Genomic DNA, 25,300 nt, shown 5'->3' with positions numbered 1-25,300 from the left:
ATTTTGTATATTTTTTTTGAAATAGCTACAGTCATTGTTTGCTTTTGACTTACACTTTATAATAAAACAGGTACCCAGGCAGGTATCCTAGCAACATATTGTTTTTGTTTCTCTCTGGTGTTATTTTCCTGGAGGCTCCGGAGCCTTCTCTCAAGGTATTAATTGACACATGGCTAATCCAAAGTTATTCAGTTGCTGCTGGTCTAACTTGCGGGAAGTCAGGACTCCTGGTGATGCATAACTCATCTTCAAAAGAGACACTCTTGGTCCGAAAGAGGTGTAAGGAGATTGAGCATATCCCCACAATGACACTAAAGTAGAACTGTGGAAGAAAGCAAGGATACCAATCAGAAAGAATGACAGAAAGTAGCAATCAATGCCTTGCCTTCCCATAGGGGCCTGGCTCTCCTCACTGTAGCTGGTGGTATCACCCTCAAATGGGTTTAGGATTTTGGAGTAGTTAGCATAATGCAAATATTGCCCATAAGCCAGTTGTTGTTGCTGTTGTTGACAAGTTTTCTCTGTGTGTCTGCCAGCCTCTGCCTTTCAAGTGCTGAGATGAAAGTTGTCACTGCACATCAAGTTGTATGATTCTTAACTTGTCATTTCAATTCAGATTCATCCATGACAAAGCCCAAGAGAAGGCAGTGTTAGAACTGCTTGTCTTCATTCTCCTAAATGATAACTACAGTCACAAGGCAAAGGCAAATTTGTAGCTATACTGAGGAACTACTTTTTCTGAACTTTCCTTCTGGGAGGCTAGGGGGACCATGGAATTATGCAGAATTGTTGCAGCTCAGTGTGTGCACAAAATTATAAATCTCTGAAAACATTCTGAAACTCACAAGAATCCAAACACTCCTTTCCAAGGTTCTAGAAGCTGTGTATGGAGACAGAGGAGACTCTTCAGCCAGCCAAACTTCTTAAAAGTCACACAAAAAGCACCGAGTATACAGCTTCAGGGTTCTTCAATACTACAGTTGCCTTTGAGTCACTCATACTTTGGTTAGCAACTCCTCATTCAGACCCCTATAAATAACCCCAGTAATAACTGTACTAGTTCCCTAGGCTAGACTAAGATGTAATCATTTCTCTTTGGTCTGTTATTTATTCTCCTATATAGGGTGAACAAACAGTTGTACCCATCTCATCAAGAAAAGTCACCCAACAGGCTGAGACCACCCAATTGGAAACTCAAAATGGAATTATGAAGACTATGACTTCACATGGGAAAAAGCTTGATAGAAAAGCATCTAGAAATGTAGAATGCTCACATTCATGATAAAGTGTTATTCCCCTTTCCCTACAGAGAAGCCAAGACAATTCTGCTCTCTAGGCAAGAGATAGGATAAGAGGTATGAAATGTTTATGACTGGCATGAGATGATTATTAGCCTTTCATGGATGATGCTGGATGATTATTGTTATAAATAAAAGATTTAATATAGGATATAGCAGTTAGGATAATTCCCCTTCAGCATAGTTCTATTATAAAAAGTAGCTTCATGGCTATGGGTAGAGATGATGAGGTCCTGATGTGGAGGAGCATTATGAAAGATGAAGATTCACAGCTGTAGACAGCCATGATGAACCCTGGCATAAAGACTCATTAGCAGAGGCAGTTACCATATGTAGCATGTCAGGTGGCCTGAAGAAAAACAGACAGCCTCCTTCATTACAGAAAACAGAATTGGAATAAGTCAAGATGGCACACAAGGACAAGCTATATCTCAAAGCCAGCTTGGATGTTGGCAGTGGGTGTGTGACAAGCCTGAGGCTTTAGGGTAGTAAGCAAATGGACAACTCTGTGAGGGTCGAGGTTCACAGTAGACCTTCCCATGGAGAGCTGTAGAAGACCCACAGCCGGAGAAGAGAAAGTCTGGTAGCAAGACATTGTAACTGAACAATTACTATGTTGGCCAGTTCCAGGTTTCAACGATATAAACTCACCAGTGTATAGGCTAGAAAGACAAAAGCCTCTGATCTCTTTTCCATATCCCCTCTTCAGTTTTTATTAATAACTATAATCGACAGTGCTCGCACCAAGAGAATGGCAAACACATGGAGAATAAGGCAACTACTACTCCATATCCATGGAGGTGAATGCTGCAAATACCATGTTGATTTTATCACAGACAAAAAAAAATATTATAGTGCAATGACTTTCTTGAGTTAGACAGAAAATAGCTGCATAGAAATGAGATACTGTCACAATCCCAAGTCAAGAAATGCAATTTTCCTTTGTCATATCCCATTTCCTCTTTCTTTTCATAACCAAGAGAAAGAAAATATTTGCTCCTGTCCTGTACCTGAAGAATTTACTTGCAAAACACCATATTTCCTTGGAGTCTCACCTGATTCCTTATTGCACTGAGCCATATATGCCATTCTCAAGAAAGCTAACACCTCTTCTGGCTACGTTATGGCTTTACAGTGAAAGAAGTTAACATGTGCATGGGGAAATGCTATCAAACGAATGCAGAGCTGTCAAACTTTATGGATAGTTTATTTAAAAAAAAGCACTCTTAATTTTAGTCATCTCCACCAATGAAGTCAGCAGTGAAAAGACACAAGTTATACTTCACTGAGAGTTACACAAAGAGTAAATTATGAGACATAAATTTTCTCTCACGTTTTTACTCAGCTATTGAGATTCAATATATAGGAATGGTAAGTTTGTGAATCAAGTTAGAAAGGTGATGTCCTAGTTTCATCTTTGTTACTGTAATAAAATACCCTGACAAAAAGCAACTGAAGAGACAAAGGCCTTCACTCAACTCATAACATTGCCTCGGGGGTGGGAGGGAAGACACTCAGTATAGAACCTGTAAGATGGCTGTTATAGGAGGGGAAGGTTTTATTGCTTGTAAGTGCCAGATGATATCCAGAAGCATCTGAAAGATTCCAGAGCACCGAGAAAGAGAAATAGACTGGACATGGACAGCAGTAATTGTGAGAGAGACAAGGGGATGCAAGAGAGTATGAGAGACCAAGAGAAAGAGACAGCAAATAGAGCACATTGAAAGAGAAAATATCAAGAGTAGCAGTGTTAGGAGGAGTGACTGGAGGGAGGGAAGAGCCAAGAGGCTAGCTTGAACATTGAAATGTATAACAAGTTCTGTGAATAGGCACTGAAGGAGTCTGGAGGACAGCATGAACTTTGGTATGCAACCACAGGGATATGTCAATGAAGAATTGTGTCTCCTCCCTTCTGCTAGAGGTAAGGGAAAGGACGCCTTTTGGCAGATAGAATCTAGTTTCATAAGTTCTTGAGGACTGTTGGCTTTTATCTAATGGCCAGAAATCCATTTACAGTCCAGCTTGAGCTCTTTTGTGGACATATGAACTACCTGAGACCTGAAAAATAGCACATCACAGTAAATTATTTGTGGAAAGATAAGGTATCCAGCACTTGGAAAAACAAAAATCAAAAACCCCAGGCATATCACATCCAATCAAGAGTAGTGGGAAATGAATGAATAGTGTCCATTTGCTTGTTTGCTTTTGTTTAACTTAATTTTCTTATTCTTATTAGGACCCCTTTACGTAGGGAATGTGACCACCCAAAGTGGGCTGGAACTTCTCACAACAGTTAACTCAACTAAGACAATCCCTACAGACATACCCACAAGCCAAAACAATATAGACAAGTCCTCTTTGAGACTCTCTTGCCAGTTGATTCTAAATTGTACTAAATTAAAGCTATCCACCACATGTGTTAAATGCCAAGGAACAGATAATTTATTAGTTTCTAAAATTAAATTTATATAATTAATTTAGTAAAGAGTTGTGGTAATAGAAAACTAAGGGAGGAAGTCTGGAGGAAGATGGTGATGGGAGGAGGCCCAGAGGAAAATCGTTCATTGGGTCATTGGGAGTTTTAATATTCAAGCCTGATTTTCATTAATCTGAGATTATTCTGAAGTGCCCCACAAATCCAGGAAACATCATTTCATAAAGTATGTGTTCCAAAACAAAGTCATTGAGGGAAAAACTTTTAATAACTATATTTGGCAGAAATTAACCCATTTCAACAATCTCCATGTTATACATTATAAATTAGTAAGGTAAGTTATTTTTAAAATTGACTTAAATTACTATTTTCTTTGTATTTTATGACATAATTTGTATCTATTTTATTTTAATATTAAATAAATTATATTTATTTAATTTTAATTTAATAAGGTGGGTATATTTTTTGTTTGTTTTTTTTCCTTTTATTATTTTATTCATATTACATCTCGATTGTTAGCCCTTCCGCTGTTTCCTCCCATTCTTCCCTTCCTCCCACTTCCCCCCTTCTCCCCTCCCCTATGTCTGTGATTGAGGAAGACCTCCTCCCCCTATATATGTTCTTAGAATATCGAGTCTCTTCTTGGTAACTTGCTATTCTTCCTCAGAGTGTCGCCAGGCCTCCCCATCCAGGGGACGTGGTCAGAAAAGGGGCACCAGGGTTCGTGTGAGAGTCAGATCTCATCTCCACTCAACGGTGGAGAATATCATGTTTGTCGGCTAAGTCTTGGTAGGGGTTCGAAGTTTAATGCCTATATTCTCCTTGGCTGGTGCCTTAGTTTGAGGAGGACCCCAGGACTCAGATCTGCCTGTCATAAAGTTCTTCTTGTAGGTTTCCAGGACCCTGTGAGTCCTACTATTTCCCTATTATTCCGTGCTACTCTCGCCTAAAGTCTCAATAGGATGTCCTCTCTTCTGACCCACTTTCTTGGTAAGTAAAGTTTTTCATGGTACATATCCCTTGGACTAGTGTTTTGATATAAGTGAGTATATACCATTTGTCTCTTTTTGCTTCTGGGTGAACTCACTCATTATGATAATTTCTAGATCAATCGATTTGTCCACAAATTTCGGAAATTCCTTGTTTTTAATAGCTGAGTAGTATTCCATAGTGTAAATGTACCACAGTTTCTTAGTCCATTCTTCTACTGATGGACACTTAGGCTGTTTCCATGTTCTGGCTATTATGTATAAAGCAGCTATGAACATAGTTGAGCATATGTCCCTGTTGTGTGGTAGGGCATTTTCTGGGTATATGCCAAGGAGTGGGATAGCTGGGTCTTGAGGAAGCTCTATTCCCATTTTTCTGAGAAAGCGCCAGATAGCTTTCCAAAGTGGTTTGATATTCCTCTGCTGAGAATTCTCTGTTAAGTTCTGAGCCCCATTTCACAATTGGGTTGTTTGGTTTTGTGATGTTTAATTTCTTGAGTTCTTTATATATTTTGGATATTAAACCTTTGTCAGATGAAGGGTTGGTGAAAATCTTTTCCCACTCTGTAGGCTGTCGCTTAGTTCTACTGACAGTGTCTCCTGCCTTACAGAAGCTTCTCAGCCTCATGAGGTCCCATTTATTAATTGTTGACATTAAGGCCTGGGCTGTTGGTGTACTGTTCAGGAAGTTGTTTCCTGTGCCTATCTGTCCCAGGCTCTTCCCCACTTTTTCCTCTAACTGAATTACTGTCTCTGGTTTTAAGTTGAGGTCTTTAATCCACTTGGACTTGAGTTTTGTGCATGGTGACAAATAAGGGTCTAATTACTTTTTTCTACATGTAGACATCCAATTAGACCAGCACCATTTGTTGAAAATCCTATCATTTTTCCATTGAATAGATTTGGCTTCTTTGTCAAAAATCGAGTGAGCAAATGTGTGTGGATTCATCTCTGGGTCTTGAATTTGATTCCATTGATCCACCAGCCTATTGCTTTGTCAGTACTATGCTGTTTTAATTACTGTTGCTCTGTAGTACAGCTTGAGATCAGGTATGGAGATTCCTCTGGAGGATCTTTTATTGTATAGGATTGTTTTTGATATTCTGGGTTTTTTATTTCTCCATATGAATTTGAAAATTGATCTTTCAATATCTTCAAAATATTTTGTGGGTATTTTGATAGGGATTGCGTTGAATCTGTAAATTGCTTTTGGTAAGATGGCCATTTTTACTATGTTGATTCTCCCGAGGTAAATCCCTCCATCTTCTGATGTCATCTTCAATCTCTTTCTTCAGAGGTTTAAAGTTTTTTTCAAATAAGTCCTTCACTTGCTTGGTTAGAGTTACTCCTAGATATTTTATATTGTTTGTGGCTATTGTGAAAGGAGTAGTTTTTCTAATTTCTTCCTCTGCCTGTTTGTCATTTATATACAGGAAAGCTACTGACTTTTTTGAGTTTATTTTGTATCCTGCCAACTTGCTGAAGGTGTTTATCAGCTGTAGGAGTTCTCTGGTGGAATTTTGTGGGTCACTTATATACACTATCATATCATCTGCAAATAGAGATAATTTGACTTCTTCCTTTCCCATTTGGATCCCCTTGATCTCCTTTTGATGCCTCATTGCTCTGGCTAGAACTTCAAGAACTATATTGTGTTGTTATTATTATGTGGCAGGAAGATTTTCTTTTCAGGTCTATTCTATTTGGTGTTCTGTGGGCCACTTGTATGCTTGTATGCATCTCCTTCTTCAAATTGGGGAAATTTTCTTCCATTATTCGATTAAAGATATGTTCTGGGCTGTGGAGTCGGCTATCTTCTCTTTCCTCTATCCCTATTATTCTCAAGTTTCGTCTTTTCATGTTTTTTTTTTTTTAATCTTTGAATGCTCTGTGTCAGGAACTTTTCAGATTTAGCATTTCCCTGAATGGCTGTTTCCAGTTCTGCAATTGTATCTTCAAGTCCCGATATTCATTCTTCCATTTCTTGCAATCTGTTAGATAAGGCCACCTCTGAGATGTTTGCTTTTTTCTTTGATGCCTCTTGATCACGTTTTTCTTCTGTGTGTTCCTGCATCATAGCTTCCATTTTTATCTTCATGTCTTGGACTGTTTAAATGATTTCCATCATCTGGTTATTTATATTTTTCTGAAATTCTTCAAGTGCCTCTTTATATGACTCTTTTAACTCTTCAGCCCTCTTGTTTGGTTCCTCCTGAATTTGTTTACAGATTTTATTTGTTTCTTCCATTATCATCTTCTTTACTAAGGACTTGAGGTCATTTTCTTGCCTCTTCATTGCTGTTAGGTTCTCTAGGTTGTTTTCATTGGGAATGTTGGGATCCAGAGATGCCAAACTGTTTTGGTTTTTGTTAGTGTTCTTTTGCTGTCCTCTTGTCATTTTGATGGCTCTGATGTTGGAAGGTATTTTGTAGTGACCTTCGCTGGTTGAGAGTGGTTAATTGATGAATGATTATAGGTCAGGTGCTCTTGCCTGTGGGGATCAGGGAGTATTTCTGTGGAACAGGTAGGTGATCCGGTTTCACTCCTGGTGATTTTCCTCTGCACCGTTGGCTCCAGGCTGAGTCAGCCAGAGTATATATCTGTTTGGACTTTACTGCTGTAATTTAGATCAGCAGTTTTGGGACCTAGAATAAGGTCTGCACACAAACATTCTGGTTGTGTAAGTTGATCCCAGCTGCCTGTCCTTCCTGTGGCTTTGTAGTCAACACCCTAGGTAGTTCAGATCATCTGGGGGTGCAGCTGTCTTTTATCTCTGTCTCTATAGCCTGTAGCAGAGTCCAACCTCTCCCAGAACTATATTCCTGGAGGGACCAAAGTCACTCTTGGTCAGAAATTAGACACTACAAGCAAAACCCATGTTTTGTCTCCCTATAATGTGAGAGTACCTGCCTTGTTGGGGCCAGGAGCCCCAGCTAGGCTCTCTCATTCAGGGAGTGCAGGGCCAGAGCCTTGCAGTTGGGAGATTGGTGAGACTAGGGTTGCAGAGCTCTGGTGGTTGCCCACAGAACCAGATCTTCCCGCCGGGCTATGTCACTGCACTAACGCTCTAGGTCAGCAATTAGACACTGCAAACATGACCCATCCACATCTCGTCTCCCGGTGATGTAGGCGTGCTTGCCTTGCTCGGGCCAGGAGCCCTAGGTAGGCTCTCTTGTTCGGGGAGTGCAGGGCCAGTGCCTTGTGGCTGGGTAGGAACAATAGGGTTGCGGAGCTCTGGCTGAAGCCCTTGGAACCAGGTCTTCCCGCAGGGCTATGATGTTCAGCTATCGCTCTAGGCAAGACCCACGTCTCCCGATAGGTCTGTGGAAGCAGTTCAAGCTGATTTCTCACTGCCTCTGTTTGCAGGCTCAGTCCGCTGTGATCAGTGTTAGGTTGTGCCCCGGATGGCCAGCGAGCTGCAGTCCCGCTTTAGCTGTCTCTGTTGGGTCCTGCCACCTGTGTTTTCACACCGCCTAGGCGGGTGACCTCCACAGTTTGGGGTGGTGTGGAAGGAGGACCTAGGGCAGATTCACACACTTCACTGAGACTCCTCTGACTGGGGACTCCGGAAAGTCCCCTCCCCAAACAGCAAAAGGAAAGAATAAATAAATGGTACACTTACAATATGTACTTTTTATATCAATTAAAATGAAAGAGATTTGATAAAAATAGATTTTAAGAAAATTCAGATTTGATTACGTTTGGTGGTTCTCATTTTCAGTTACTTAGAAAACTGTTTGCATCTCTCTCTCTCTCTCTCTCTCTCTCTCTCTCTCTCTCTCTCTCTCTCTCTTTCTCTCTCTCTCTCTCTCTGTGTGTGTGTAAGAGTAATGTGTATATGCTCTGCTTTTTATGCTTGTTTTTCATTTTTTATTTTTTTACACATACATTTATATTATTACACATATATACAATAAACTACGTTTCTTCAACAAACGTTGAAGAAAACATTTTTCCCATCTTGGTGAATCTAAAATTCTGAATGTAGATCAATATCTATCACATCTCATATTTACCAACTTAAAACATCTATCTAGACCCCAAAATATCTTAACCCCTAAACAACTAAACTTAATTGTTCTGTTATTGAGACCAGAAGAGTGGAGTTGGAATTATAGACTGTTGTAAACTGTCTGGTGTTGGTGCCGTGCAAGAGCAGGAAGCACATTTCACTAAGAGCTATCTCTTCAGCACCTTTTCTGATTGTTTTAATGAATTCCAAAACAAACCTATTAATAATATAATTAAGGTTTCTAATTCATTTAGGTACATTAAAATCAGAGTCAAGAAAAAGACATCAATGTATTAAATGAAAACTGAAAATTAAATGCTATAGTTATTATTCTGGTATGTGACAAAGTAGAGTTCAAATGAAGACTCATCAGTGGAGATAAAGGTCACTACACAGTAATAAATGGAATAATTAATTAGGAATATATAACAATCATGAATGTTTTACACTAAATGTCAGGTCTCTCAATTTCATGAAACAAATCCTAAAGGGCATGAAAGGTCAAATAGATAAGTCATGATTCAAAACAAGTAGAATATTTTAAAACTCCAGTCTCATTTTTAGTTAGATAACTGAAATAAAAAATCAACAGAAGTGGGAGGCCAAGATGGCTGTGCCCGGTATATACTATGCCTGGAGAGCAGAGGAGCAGAGGCTGGGAAACGGACTGAAGGACGCTGACATCCTGAATCCCCCATGTTCCAGCATCAAGTGCTTCAGTTGATGTTCCTCAGCAAAACAGGACAGCTCCCAGGGGGATCCATCATCTTCTTTGGCCTCTGTGAGCATCTACAGTCACATACATACACACTTACCCACATATACTCTTAACCTGAGAAAGAACAGACTAGTAAAAATCAAATGTATAAGCCTTATTATAAAAATTTATTAGACAAAAAAGGACACATAGAGGCTTTTTATTTTAGCATGTTGTCTATATCAACGTAAGTAAAAATAAGTTGTTATAACCCAGAACCCTAGTACGTGTAAGACTGTGGAAAGGAAATATTAATTGCAAGTTTTGTAAAATTATTATTATCTGTTCATGGTAAAATATAGCATGACAATATTTAATAATTTACCCAAATAGAAATTAAATCCCTCTCTCAAACATGTTCCCAATGTCCTAATGGCTAGCCATCAGGCATTTAAACGTGCTTTAAAATTTAACTATCTCTCAAAAGTGCAGCAAGCTTTTAACACAGGGGTTTTGGGTCTAATTTAGGATCTAACCACACTATCCATCAAATGATGGGTGACTACTTATAAACAGATCCCATCTATACTTACAATGTATTTCCAAGGGAAAGCACTGATGAATGGCTGAGTGTGGGGTTTAAGTTGGTAGCAGTAACAGATAAAAATCAGAAAGACTCTTTAGGAGATGAAAGTGGCAAGCAGGGAAAACATTCAGGTCATTTGGACCATTAATATGTCTTCCAAGACTGCAGAAGGAGCTCACCAGCATTCCAGAATCCAGAAACAAACTCAAGATTAATATACACAGCTTGACATGGAGCTTTAGAGAGTACAACATGCCTATGTCTCCAACAGACCTTATTTACATAAAAGAGATCAATAAATAAAATGTGTGTAACTGAAACAAGATTGTCTACCAAAAACTGTATCAGGGAAATATTTAATTGGATACTGGATAGATATTTTTGCTCTATGAGTTTGTGTTTATGTATTCATGTGTACCTGTGAATGTGTATATGCACTCATGTGTGCAGAGGACACAAGTCAACAACGGATTCCATTTGTCAGGCACTGTTCACTCCTCTCCTCTTCCTCTTTCTCCTCATCCTCCTCTTCCTCTTTCTCCTCCCCCTTCTTTTTTGAGAGAAGGTGTCTTTCTGGCTTGGTACTTGTCAAGTGGACTAGGCAGGCTGTCAAGTCAGCTCCTACGAATCTGTCTGTCTCAACTTGGACAACACTGAAATCATATGTGTGTGTGTAATATACAGATAATATATCACCATATCAGGCTTTTTGCATGAGAGTTCTGGGGATGAAGCCCTGGATCCTCATGCTCACCTCAGCAACTGAGCCATTTTCTGAGTCCTTGTTCTATGACTTCTCATTAAAAATTACTAATTTAAAATTTTAGCATCTAAATCTTCCACTACAAGGCTTTTGTTGAAACTTTAGTCTTCAAATAAAGCTAACAAAGGTGATATGCAGAATAAGTGTGTTGCCCCAGGGTATGTTTTTACAAGATGAGAAATGTTGGCCCTGTATGTTCTATCAATGAAAACAGACAGACCTGGTATATTTATTCCCTTCTCCTGACCCAATTCAGAACCACAATAACATTTCAAAGAAGGTACGTTGCATTTTGTTGGTATGCTAAAATTGTTGAAAAAAGACTCCAACTATAACATTGAAAAAAAAACTTAAACAAATAGGAAAATACCCTCTTTCAACTGCATTTAGCCTTATGCCAAAAAGTTCCAATTAAAAAGTCATGCTTGGTGTTTAAGATGAAATATGACACTGAGCAACAGGGAACAAGAATTAGTAAATGAAGAACTTGTGAAATGTGAAGACTGCAGAATGAGATGAACAAACACCATGAATGAGGGCTTTCACCTCTGAGCATTGATGGGAACGTAGCTAGAAGTTTACCTCAATCCTTCATGTGAAAAGCACCAGCAACGTTTTCAAAAATTATTTAAGCAGACTCAAGCACGTATGTACACACACGTACACATGAAGATCATTGGCAAAATATCAGTAATATGGCAAAGATTATCAACAAAACTCCTCAGTTAGGAAAACTAACATCCAAATTAATACTTTTATGAATCTACAGATATGTAAGACAAAAATTTTGAAGAAATTTTTTTTATTAATTTATTCTTGTTACATCTCAATGTTTATCCCATCCCTTGTGTCCTCCCATTCTCCCCCCCTCCCCCCATTTTGTTACTTTTAGAGACAGGGTCTTATTTAGCACAGGTTAGCCTAAACATGCTATCTGTCCAAGAAGACCTTGACTTGCTGGTCTTCATGCCTCTACCTCCCAAGTGTTGTGATGGCAGGTACGTACTAGCATGGCTGACATATGCGGTGCTGGCATCCAATTCAGGATATTGTGCACAGTACACCAGGCCTCTACATACTAGCAATATCTCCACCCGTATGCACACTCTTTCCAAAATTTCTTTCCTAGATTCTACCCATGCATAAGTTCTATGTGAATGAACAACATCCCTGCCAATTCTTCTTTCCGGAATATGTCTCACTCTTAAAAATAGCTTCTTGTATTTGACCAGATGAAGTTCTTGTCATGTATCAGAACTCATAATCACTGCTTAAGAGACCGGTAAAAATAGTTAACTAGTTGTCATTAAATGACTATCTCTCCAGAGCCTACCACATCCAAAGATAGAAAGTAAAAGACATTAAAAGTATGTTATTAAAGTCATTGAGTCATTGAGTTCATTAAGAAAGTTGAGTCATCACCACCTCTACCTAATTACAAACCTCTCCATCTCGCCAAAATCAAGTCCCATACTCATTAAAGAGTATTCTTATTTAACTTCCTCTATACCTATCAATCCCCAGTCTACTTAGGCCACTTGCTCTAACTCATTATAGCCGAGAACTATGATCAAAATAAACCCTCTCCTTCTCTTTAGGCTGTGATAATTCACACGTCCTTTCTGTAGTCAGTAAGTGATTGCATTCTTTCAGTCTTTTGCTTATACCCAGTTCATTCTACACAGTTTGTAGCCAATAATATTTTTTTACAAGATGAAGTAATATATAGTTGAGTATATAAATGCTAAGAAGTTCTGAAACCTCTCTGGAGTTTTCCATTTGTAAATACTTGTTTCTTTGGTGGGATTTGTTGTGTTTTATTACTTCATGCTGAGGGTGTGGTGAGATATATGTTGCTGACCAACACTTAATCACCAGATTCTCTAGTATGCCTAGGAGAATAGCTTAGGAGGTATAATAATCCTTCCAAAGTGTACTAAGAAGCAAATGGATTTCTGACTCAGTTCTCACCACAGCTCTACTAGATATTTATTAAATGTCCTTATCACTATGATGGAACCGATTCCTAATGTTGTGTTAGTTACAGAAGGTGAGTGCATCTAGTTAATGTTAGAATCAATATCAATGCCAGTTGGATGATACTCAAAAGCCACTGTTTCCTATTTACAAAATTAAATCAGCCATATTTGTGTCTTCGCAAAAAGCTCTGATTTTGAAAGAAAAGAAGATTAATCAAACATCTGGTCTTTTGAGTATGAAAAAGAAACTGGCATATGGTGTTTAAACACGTTTATTTGTATCAATATAGATAGCAATTTGCCTCAAGCCAACCATCTTCAGTTTAGTACTTAGAAAACAACAGTTGGTAAGAGAGAAACACAGAAAGTATAAATTCCTTTTGCTATCTACTGATTATTATTGATAAATCACCATACGACATTCAATTTCTTTAGATTTCATTAAATTAGAACATGTAATATAAAGTTTGTCAGAATACGTGTTAAAATAACTTACAGAAAAAAAAATAACTTACAGGCCTCAAATAGAGTCTCAATGGTAAAGTGCATTCACAGGACTCTGGCTTTTATCCTTTGCAGGGCAATTATCACAGTCAATATCATCGTCATTTTCCTCACCACTATCATTGTCACCACCACCAGCGGCAACATCTTCCTCATCAATACCATCAGCAGAAGCACAGCCACTACTATTACCACCATCCAGATCAAGATTATCACTACTGCCACCATAAGCATCAGCAGCATCTTCGCTATTATAACCACCAGCCATCATCATATTTATCAGCATCCTCTTCATTACCACCACCACCACCATCATCATCATCACTTGTCATCATTTTCATTACTTCTGTTATCACCATCATCACCATCATCATAGTCACCACCATCACAGTCATAATCATCATCTTCATCATCACTATCCATCATAATTTTCATTACATCTGCTATTACCACCATCACCATAATCACCATCGCCATCACCATCATCACCATCATCATCATCACCATCGCCATCACCATCATCACCATCACCATCACCATCATCATCATCACCATCACCATCGCCATCACCACCATCACCATCACCATAATCACCATCGCCATCACCACCATCATCATCACCATCATCATCATCGTCATCATCACCAGCACCACCATCATGCCATCCCCTCCCATCACAACAGAAGCAGCAGCAGCAGCAAGTAAATTTCAAATATAAATAGATAAGGAGCTTTTTGTGACACCTCAGCTACCGTTGAGTCGATCACTGTAGTAATGCCAGGTTATTGAGCATAGGGCATATATATCAATAAACGAATTAAGAATACAAGAATATTACACTTTTTTCATTACTATGCATACACCCCCAATAATCATCACTGGCTTTTACAAAGGGCAAAACTGACATTTCTTACATTTTGTATGTGTGTGTATGTACTTAGTTGCTCATAGGCAAAATGGCTGACTTATCTTCAGAGAGAAAACTATAAAAGCTGAGCTTTAGTATCTTCAATTTGAAGTCATTGACAGACAAATAATTATGAGTACGATGTTTTTTTTTACCCCCACTGGCTCCTTGAAGCATCCCAACTTTATAAAAAATATACCAAAATGAATAATAAAAATTGGTCATTCGCTTGTGTCCTCATTCTCTCCCTTTCCTTCCTTTCCCCTTTCAGAAAGAATTTCATACAGTCAAAGCTGGATTTGAAATGCAATGTGCAGCTGAATGTGACCTTGAACTGATCCTTCTGCTTCTATGTCTCAAATGCTATGATCACAGATGTGCACACACCATCACGCCCGACTTGTGGTGGCGGGACTTGAACCCAGGGTTTACACAAGCTAGGCAAGCACTCTACCAACTGAGTTCCAGCTCCAGCTCCTAATCTTTCATTTGATTTACCAATATTTTACTTAGCAAAAACTTTTATCAAGCTAATGTGAGATCAACTATATATATATATATATATATATATTTTTTTTTTTTTTCTCCCCAATGATCAGATGACTCAGTGGCTGGCACAGTGCAAGAGCTTCAAATGAAAACCCCATTACAGGTTGCCCTGTGGTGCTAATATCCTATAATTCTATGATCCCTTGACTAAGGTATCTATGGATTTTCATGGACTTTCTGTCACAGTACTCAGGGAGAAACATGAAAATTTTCCATTTGAAAGAGAAGGTATATACAGGCATTGTTTACACTAGAAAATGTCAATGGTGTTTAACCCAATGGCTATTGGACTTAAAGGTTTATTATATTGATCAAAGGGCACTGGGTGGTAGCTTTGTGACTGATTGGGAAACATAAGCCTTTGTGTTTGTGTGTCCAGGCTCAGGTAGACAAGAATGATGTTTTTTCAGGGAGCAGGTTTCGCATTCTCAGCAATCATCGTAATGCTTAACTTATCTTATTAACACACCCCATGGATAGACTTACTTACATTACTTAAATTACTCTGCAGTAAATTGGGTTTTTTTAAAGCCACAGAGAACAATGCACTCCTTCATAGTGTGCAACTTAAAACTATAGTAGTATCACATACTGTCAGTGTTTCCCTGATCGCCAGAAGTAGAAACAGCTTGAATAGTTGATTCATTTGCTTTTTAAAGAGCTTTTGGGAAGGTGCTGGAGAGATGGCTTAGTGGATCAGAGCACAGTCTGCCCTTCTGGAGGTCCTGAGTTCAATTCCCAGCAACCACATGGTGCCTCACAACCATCTATATTGGGATCTGATGCCCTCTTCTGGCATGAGTCTGTAAATGCAGATATAGCACTCATACACATAAAATAAATAAATATTTTTTAAAAAGAGCTTTTCAATTATAGTTTTGACACATCATGTTGTAAACTGTGTTTTACATTTGATTGTCTATTTGTTTAACAAGGGAGAAGATACATATTCATGGGCACACTACCCTGTGGATAACAGAAAACATTTGTGGGAGTCAATTCCTTCCTTCTCCTATGCAGGACCGTATCAATATATATATTGATATTCTTGTGAAAGACAGCATGGTTTGTCTTCCATCACTGAAAGATGATAAGGAACAATATGGAAAGTGATGGTACCTGCTTACAATATGTGGCTGCCATAAGAATCTAAACTTAATTGTTCAGCTGTATGTCTCAGAAACTAATACTTCCAAGCACACAGCTGAGACACACTGGCTGACTATGACTAGGTTTCATGCTAGTGATTTGGCTCCCAGAATTAGCATAAAGCAACGCCACGAACAAATCCAGTATCTGAGGAGGGCTCAACTGGCGATATAACCCACACACTAGGCAGCAGAGTCTGATTGAAATTTTCCCATGTATCTAAGTGAGAAAAAGATAAACTTTGAATGTTTCTTGTCTTTAAATTTTACTTCTTTATGATCTGTAATGTTTCTGAACATAGTCACCAATGGGTGTCAGAATCTTCACAGTAGACCTGAACACAGAATAATGGTACCATCAGACTTATTCTGAGCTTAGGGCAAAGTATGGTTTCTCTCTTCTATAATTCTTTCTAAGGTGAAAAAAAAAAAAAAAAAAAACAACCCACATCTGGGTATGCCCTGTCATTGCCTGCCTAAATATTCAACTATCTTTGACTTTCCTCTGTGGTCATTATTTAATATTGCTATTTTAATGGTGGGCCCCAGACAAATATACCAGATACACATGGATGATGGGCAAGAGGCTCATGACTGGCAGGTTATTCAGCGTATAGATACTTTAAATATATTTTAGCAACCTCATGTTTTAGTGGAAAGATTGTGAGCATTAGTATCTCAAAGGCTTTGGAATAAAATTTAAACTTGAGTCTTTAGCTCAAAATACAATATTTGGTCATTTTCTCTTGATTATTTGAGATTTTGTATGCAATATGAAATTACTATGCCGTGATAAAAGTGCCTGATAAGAGGTGTGTTGTTTAGTTTCTGGCAACTTGACACAAATCTAGACGTACGTGGGAAGAGGGAATGTCAGCTGAAGAATTACCTCCCTCAGACAGGCCTGTGGGCATATCTGTGAGGACCCACTGTGTATGTATATGTTTGGAGGGGGTGCCATTCTTAGGCAGGTGGGTCCAGGCTGTATAAGAAAGATATGTGAGGAGGAAGGAAGGAACAAGACACTAAGCAGAGTTCCTCTGTGGTTTGTGTCTCAGGCTCCTGCCTTGAGTTTGTCTTGGTATCTCTTCACAGGAGGCTACAACTTATAAGCTGAAATAGACCTTGTCCTCCCCGAGCAGGGTTCCTGTGTGGTTTGTGTCTCAGGCTCCCGCCTTGAGTTTGCCTTGGTGTCTCTTCACAGGAGGCTACAACTTATAAGCTGAAATAGACCTTGTCCTCCCCGAGCTGCTTTCGTTCATGACAGTTATCGCATCAGAAGGAAGTGAACTTGAACAAGAAACAACTCAAGGGAGCTTGGAAACTGAACATAAAGCATAGGTAAGCTATCAGATGCTGAGATCTCAACCTGGAGTGGACCTGGAAGCTTCATCGTCTCCACAAGCTAGGCTTCACAGTGTTGAAGGGCGCTATTTACAGTCTTAGCTAGCCGCAAACCCCATGAGCCACAATAGTGAACTGATAGTAAGGAGTATCTACTGATACAGCAGCACAAATATTATGGGGGTGAGCAAGAGGTGTCTAATTTGACTTAAAGCCTGTTCTACAAGCTATAACCCAAGACTAGCCCCAAGAATCCATGGAGGACTAGATCATAGGTCCTAGGAGAGAAGCTAATATCAATATTCTGCTAAACGGACATACAAATTAACTTTTCCCTATATTCTTCTCATTGTGCTTATGGATCAGAGCGCCTCGCAGCACGCACCAGAGAACCTTCTTTTTGAGGTAGGTGCTATTTCATTGCTTACTATGCACAGAGTGAAAGACTATAGAATGCTTAGCTCGTACTGGGTCACCTGCATCATCTCTCTCAACCTAAAACTTAGAGAGTATCACAGACTCACAGATGAGGTTGGAAAGATAGTAAGAATCAGATTTAGCTCACATCTTCAGTGTAACAGTATTTTCCAGACATGTCAGTACTATTACTGTTGCATACATAAGCTCAGCAGCAGTGGCTACATACACAAGAACTATATAAGGCCATACCCCTCAAACTTCAGCAGCATGAATAAATGCCAGAAAGGAGGATCATGGGCTCACCCCTCTAGCTGAGGATCCGTTGACAGATGTGGGAAGTACTTAGGTTTCTTTGGGTACATTTTCCTTGAGAGACTACCCAAGGTCCAGCAGATGACCTACACCCAAACATACTTGTGGCACCAAGTGGATGCAGAAGGCTTTAAAAAACGGAGCCCATGAACCTAGGAGGAAAAAGTATAGTGGAGGGGATATGAGAAATATTGGTGGGAAGACAATGGGTGATTTTATAAAAATCTCCTAGATATACTCATGAAATTTTCAAATAAATACTCAACAATTTAAAGGTAAATAAATAAATAAATAAATAAATAAATAAATAAATAAATGTAAAAGGGGTTATTTCAACTAACACTTTGAAGATACATGGACCCCCACAGAAAGGAAGTGTGGTATTGGGAACACGAGAGGTGGATGATGGTGATCAGATAAGTTTTCCTCTGTATAGGACCCCAGAGTATAGAATCATGCAACTTATGCTCTCACCGTTGGTCTTCTCCTCTTGATGAATACCATCTAGGCACTCCCTCTGAGGCCCGTGAGTCCCTGAGTCATGCTCTGAGGCTTCTTTCCACAGTGGTTCTAAATCACATTACATTGGCAATCAAGATTCATCACCAAAACTGCATTTTCCTAGGAAACAGTGATTACACACACATTCAGGGATGTGCACCCTTTCAATACTGCATTGTATAGTGAATGACAAAGATACAAAACTAGATTATCTCAACATAATAAAATCCTAAAATATTTGTGGGCAGCCAAATACCTTAGAATTACCGAAGATGTAAATATTTCATCTCACATAAAGAATTTAAGATGACTGTTATTTTTACCTCATATATAAAAACTGTAATATTTAAGGACTACCATGTGATACTTTAATTAAACTTATACAATGTATTGTTGTTACCTAAACAACAGAACTTACCTCTCCTCCCTAAGAAAACTTCAGCACTGATCACCCTTTCTTTGTGGCCCTTCCTGGGTCTTAATATTTTCCGGGTTTGGTAACCAGTGTCCTAATCCCAATCTCTTTACAATAATTCACACAGTATAAGTGAGCAACCATAATTTACTTGCCTATATTTTAATCTGCATAGCTTTCCCTTAAAATGCGGGTGCAATTTAACCTTCCCTTTAAGTGGTACTTTTCTACCTCTCTCTCCATCACTAACTGCTTTCTTCCAGAACTCTTAACCTCATGCCTGTACTAGTTCGTACTTCTATCATGGAGTCCTCTGCAGGGTTTGAATTTACTATTCCATTGTCTTTTCTCTTCCAACAAGATTAAAGCTTTCTAACAAGCTTCAGTATATATGGCTTCCTTAATGTCCTTTTCCTGTTCTATACAAGAAGCCGTTAGGAAATATCCAATAAGCAATAAACGGCACACATTGATGAGATATCTCTTATTTTTCATGATGCTGTTACTGAGAGGAACACTAAAGGTGCCCAGTCAATGTTCTTGACTCCATTACTTATTCTATTCCCTTAAGCATTTCTTTTACTGGAACTATCCAAGTGAACTTTAACAAAACTATATATTTCAAATGCCTTTGTACCTCAGTTCTTATGTCCACATTAAACAGTAACAGGAACATAAAACTCTAGACCTTATAAAAGTTATATTCTTCCTTACTGTTGAGTAAAGTATATCATTCTATACTGGCAGTGAAATGTGCTGCTAGAAACCTTATATAGCATTCATTCCGAGAATTAAATACTTATTAATTTAAAAACATCAAAACAGAGTTTACATTCTTAAAAAAAAGAATAAAATCTATAAAACTATGGTGTTTGCAACAGCAATTCTTTTAAACACAAAAATAAAGTGTCCTATTGTGCTAGGATTAAGAGCCACTTTTTCTTTTATATAAATGTCTTCATATACAAAAATGATATGGGCTGACGAGATGTCTCCATATTTAAGAGAACATACTGTTCTTTCAAAGGACCAGAGTTTGGTTTCTAAAACTCATGTCTAGAGTCCCACAACTTCCTGAAACTCCAGCCACAGGGAATCCAATACCTTCTTCTGGCCTCTGTAGAAACCTGCACTCATGTGCACATACTCACACTCAGACGAACACATATACACAGAACTAAAAATAAAAAAATAAGTTTTAAAATAAAAATATGATTGATAAGTGCTTGTTAGATGCATGAGATATTTGATGCAGTGTATTTCAAAAATTGAACATACCAGCCATAACCCAACTGTTTATGGTTCTGGGTAGCACTAGGACTTGGCTTTGCCATTAAATTTATTTAGATATTTTCAGTTGTATTAGTTGCTTTTTCTGTTGCTGTGATAAAATATCATGGCCCAAAGTGGTAGATGAAAGAATTTGTTATTGCTTATATTCCCAGAAAGAGAGCACAAATGTTAGGTGGGGCATGGCTGGAGCAGGAAACTGAGAGATCACATCTTCAACCCCAAGCAAGATGAACAGAATGGACTGAAACTTAGGCAAGGGTTTCAAAGCTCACCTTTGCACCCAGGGACATATTCTTTTTGGCAGGGCTGTACAGCATCCACAAAGAGTTCCACTCACTGGGTAAGTATTCAGATACATTAGCCTATTAGAGTCATTTCAAACCACCTTAGCAATCTAAATTAAGAAGGACTGTAACACCTATTTACTACTCAGTTTTGAATCACTATAACTAAATACCTCACACTGACTACTTTAAAAGTAAAGCAAAAGCAAAGTTGTTTTATGTAATACCTCTGAAACTTCCGGTCTGACATTTGATTGCTCTGATATTTTTGACCTCTGATGACGTCAGTATATCACACCAAGAGTGCATGTCTGAGAGGTTATATTCTAAGAAGAAAAGGGAAAGGAAAGGATGGGTGACAACATGCAACTGGTGCTCTTCTGTAAGTTTTTTGAACGGTCTCACTGTGTATCTCAGGTGGGCCTCACACTTACCCTTCTTGAGTGGTGGGATTTTAGGCATGTGCATTTGTGCCCTCATAATCCACAGTCCCCTTGGACAATGTACCCTCAACAGGCTAAGGGCCTCCCACTAAGACTTATCTCCTCAATGTTTTACTACTTCCCAAAGATTACATATTGCTGAGCCAGCCCTGAATACATGAGCCTTTGGGTGAACCTTCAGCATAAATACCACAGCGTCTGTGTATTCCAGTTTCTTCTTGGAGAATAACACATCAACTCGGAGTCTTGTAGAGTATATTTAGTATGTAACCTATAGCCACTCATTAACGTTTCACTATTTACATTTGCATAATTTACACATAGATACACACTTCAGCATTAGTATATAACAGACAATGTAGCGGGTTGTATATATACAGTTTTCCATCTGTGTGCAAGTGTGCATGTACCTGTGTCCACACACATGTGTATGTTTCTTAATTGGAAAACTAGAGGTCAATGTAAGGAATCATTTTAGGGAGCCTTGTTTTTTGGTGACACAGTCTTTCATTGGGACCAAGTTATCATGTTAGTGAGTCCAGAGTATTTGATTATTGCAGCTTCAATTGTCCAGCCTCTCCCATAGGTTCTAGGGCTTGAACTCAGACTCTCAGGCTCCTGTATCAGTCACTCTTTTTCACTTCCCCAGCTCCATCATTTACAATAACACGTTGGAAATGAAACCTAAAATGGCATAAGAGAAAATTAATGCTAGCATCTGCAGGCATTGCTTAAGCTCATGATGGATCTCTTCAGGAAGGCATTGCCCTTTACACTTTACTTGCAGTGACATAACACGAAGAGAGATGGCTGAAAGCTGTCAGGAAGTCTGCTTCCTGACATATGCTCTGTGAAGACTGCACAACCTGTTCCAGTCCAGGCAAACACCACAGCTCACAGAACTCAGAGAAGGCGTTGCAGTGAAAGAATTTCAATATCCATAGTTATGGACAAAAATTATGTGTTACATTTTCCATTCATATGATGACTACAATCATATGTGGATCTGTTTCCTCATTAGAAAGGTTCTAAGTAACATTGGACACATTTAAATATACACAGTGGTATTCCTTTTTTTTTTTTTAAGTTTCGGATTCTATTTTAATGCTTTTTAAACATCACAAGATGATAGCTGTGTAGAAGGACAACAAACAGATATTAAACAAAACTCATTGTGACGTTTGTTCACAGTAAGGAGTTTATCAAGGGATACTAGCACCGAAGAGAATAGGCTTAACTTTTTTTTTAATTAATTTATTCTTGTTACATCTCAATGGTTATCCCATCCCTTGTATCCTCCCATTCTTCCCTCTCTCCCATTTTCCCCCTATTCCCCTCCCCTATGACTGTGCCTGAGAGGGACTTCCTCTCCCTTTATATGCTCATAGGGTATCAAGTGGTATTGCTTTTAAAAAAGATGGCATATATTACAGTGATAATCTTTTCACACCCTAGTATTCACTGATTTTCTGTTTTCTTTGGCTTTTGCTAATTTTATTTAACAAAAATTAATTGTATATACATATAGGCATAAAGCACTATTCAATGTAAGTTCATTTGCACTTATAATTTTGTTGTTGAGAATATTTAAAATCTATTCTCTTGCTGACATTCAGACATATTTTATTGATTATAGTGACCATGTTTAACAATAGCTCTTTGAATTTATCCCTCTGTCTAGTTTAATTTATGTGCCCTTTGACTCACATCTCCTCATAACCCAGTTTGGACAAGGCACTTATTCTCTGTTGCTATAAATTTAAATCAATTTTCAAATATAATGGCACAAAATAATTAGCATTCTGTCCTTAATTAAATGCTGTGGAGTGAAAGTATTTTCAAATTTAATATAAATTACTTCAAAACTATGATGAACTCAAAATTATTAGTTTTTCACTGAGACTGAGGTTTAAAATATCTGTGTTTTCAATTTCTAGTGTCAGGAAAGGCTTTACTCTACTATTTCCAGTCAGTGTTTGCTATAGAAGCTAATGTTAAGGTCTTTACTTTTTTTGAAATGTGAAAAAATATTTCCAGTCTCAAGTGATTTTTGGTATCTATGTCAGAGGATACTTTAAGTGATATGAAGTACTCACTCAGTTCATTATTAAATGTTTGCATCAAAACATGGGTGGACCCAATTTGAAGAAAGAGATGCATATGAGCATACAAGAGGCCTACAGAACACCAAATAGAATAGACCTAAAAAGAAAATCTTCCCACCACATAATAATAACAACACAAAATATACAGAACAAGAAAAAAATATTGAAAGCAGCAAGAGAAAAAGGCCGAGTAACATATGAAGGCAAACCTATCAGAATTACTCCTGACTTCTCAGCAGAGACCATGAAAGCCAGAAGGGCCTGGACAGAGGTGCTGCAAACCCTAAGAGAACACAGATACCAGGCAAGACTACTATATCCAGCTAAATTATCAATAACCATTGACAGAGAAGACAAGTTATTTCATGACAAAAAGAAATTCAAACAGTACCTAGCCACAAATCCAGCTTTACAGAATTTACTAGAAGGAAAACTCAACCCCAACTGGTCAAACTACAACCAAAACTACATAGGAAATAAGTAACTATACCATTGCAAAATCACAACCTCACAAAATCTTGACTGTTACAAATACCAAAAATGAAGGGACTTACCAATCACTGGTCATTAATATCTCTCAATGTCAATGGTCTCAATTCTCCAGTAAAAAGACACAGACTAACGGAATGGATTGCATAAACAGACCCAACATTCTTCTGCATTCAAGAAACATACCTCAACCACAAGGACAGACATTGCCTCAGAGTAAAAGGTTGGGGGACAATATTCCAAGCAAATGGTCACAAGAAACAAGCTGGGTAGCCATTCTAATAGCTAATAAAATAAACTTCCAACCAAAATTAATCAAAAGAGATGAGGATGGACACTTCGTACTTGTCAAAGGTAAAGTCAACCAAGAAGACATCACAATTTTGAACATCTATGCTCTGAATACAAGGGCTCCCACATTTGTAAAAGAGTTATTAGCAAAGCTTGCCCCACTCATTGATACCCACACATTAATAGTGGGAGACTTCAACACCCCTCTTTCACTCAAGGATAGGTCCTTGATTCAAAAACTAAGCTTGGAAATAACCTCATTAACAATGTCATGAATCAAATGGATCTAACAGATATCTACAGAACTTTCCACCCAACGCAAAGGATTATACCTTTTCTCAGCACCCCATGGAACGTTCTCTAAAATTGATCACATAGTTGGTCAGAAGAAAGAAACCTCCACAGATACAAGAGATTGAAATAATTACCTTGTATCTTATCAGATCACCATGGTCTAAGGCTGGACTTCAACAACAACAGAAATAACAAAAAGCGTACTAACACGTGGAAACTAAACAACTTTCTACTTAATGACACATGGGTCACAGAAGAAATAAGGGGAGAAATAAAAGACTTCCTGAAATTCAATGAAAATGATGGAACAACATACTCAAATTTGTGGGACACATTGAAAGCAGTGCTAAGAGAAAAATTCATAGCACTAAGTGCCTTAAAAAAAAAAAAAAAGGAATCATCCCACATAAGCAACCTAACAACACATCTGGAAGCTCTAGAAAAAAAAGAAGCAGAAACACCCAAGAGGAGTAGATGCTTAGTAATAATGAAACTCAGGGCTGAAATCAATAAATTAGAAACAAAGGGAACAATCCAAAGAATCAACAAAACCAAGAGCTGGTTCTTTGAGAAAATTACCAAGATAGACAAACCGTTAGCCAGTCTCACTAAAAGACAGAGAAACACTATCCAAATTAACAAAATCAGAAATGAAAAGCGAGACATAACAACAGAGACCGAAGAAATACAAAGAATCGTAAGAACCTACTTTAGGCATTTTATGCCACAAAATTCGAAAATTTAAGGGAAATGGACAAATTTCTCGACCGATTCCATTTGCCAAAATTGAACCAAGACCAGATAAACAAATTAAATAGCCCTATTTCACCTATAGAAATAGAAGCAACCATTGATAGTCTCCCAACCAAAAAAAGCCCGGGGCCAGATGGTTTCAGCGCAGAATTCTACCAGTCCTTCAAAGAGGAGCTAATACCGATATTATTCAAGCTATTCTGAAAGATAGAAATGGATGGAATATTACCAAATTCCTTCTATGAGGCCACAGTCCCATTGATACCTAAACCTCACAAAGACCCAACAAAAGAAGAGAATTTCAGACCAATTTCTCTTATGAACATTGATGCAAAAATACTCAACAAAATACTCGCAAAGCGAAAACAATAGCATATCAAAGACATCATTCACCATGACCAGGTAGGATTCATTCCAGGCATGCAGGGATGGTTCAACATATGGAAATCCATCAATGTAATCCATCATATAAACAAACTGAAAGAGAAAA

This window comes from Acomys russatus, chromosome 6, assembly GCF_903995435.1.
Source record: "Acomys russatus chromosome 6, mAcoRus1.1, whole genome shotgun sequence".
Lineage (NCBI taxonomy): Eukaryota > Metazoa > Chordata > Mammalia > Rodentia > Muridae > Acomys > Acomys russatus.
This window is presented reverse-complemented; position numbering follows the sequence as displayed.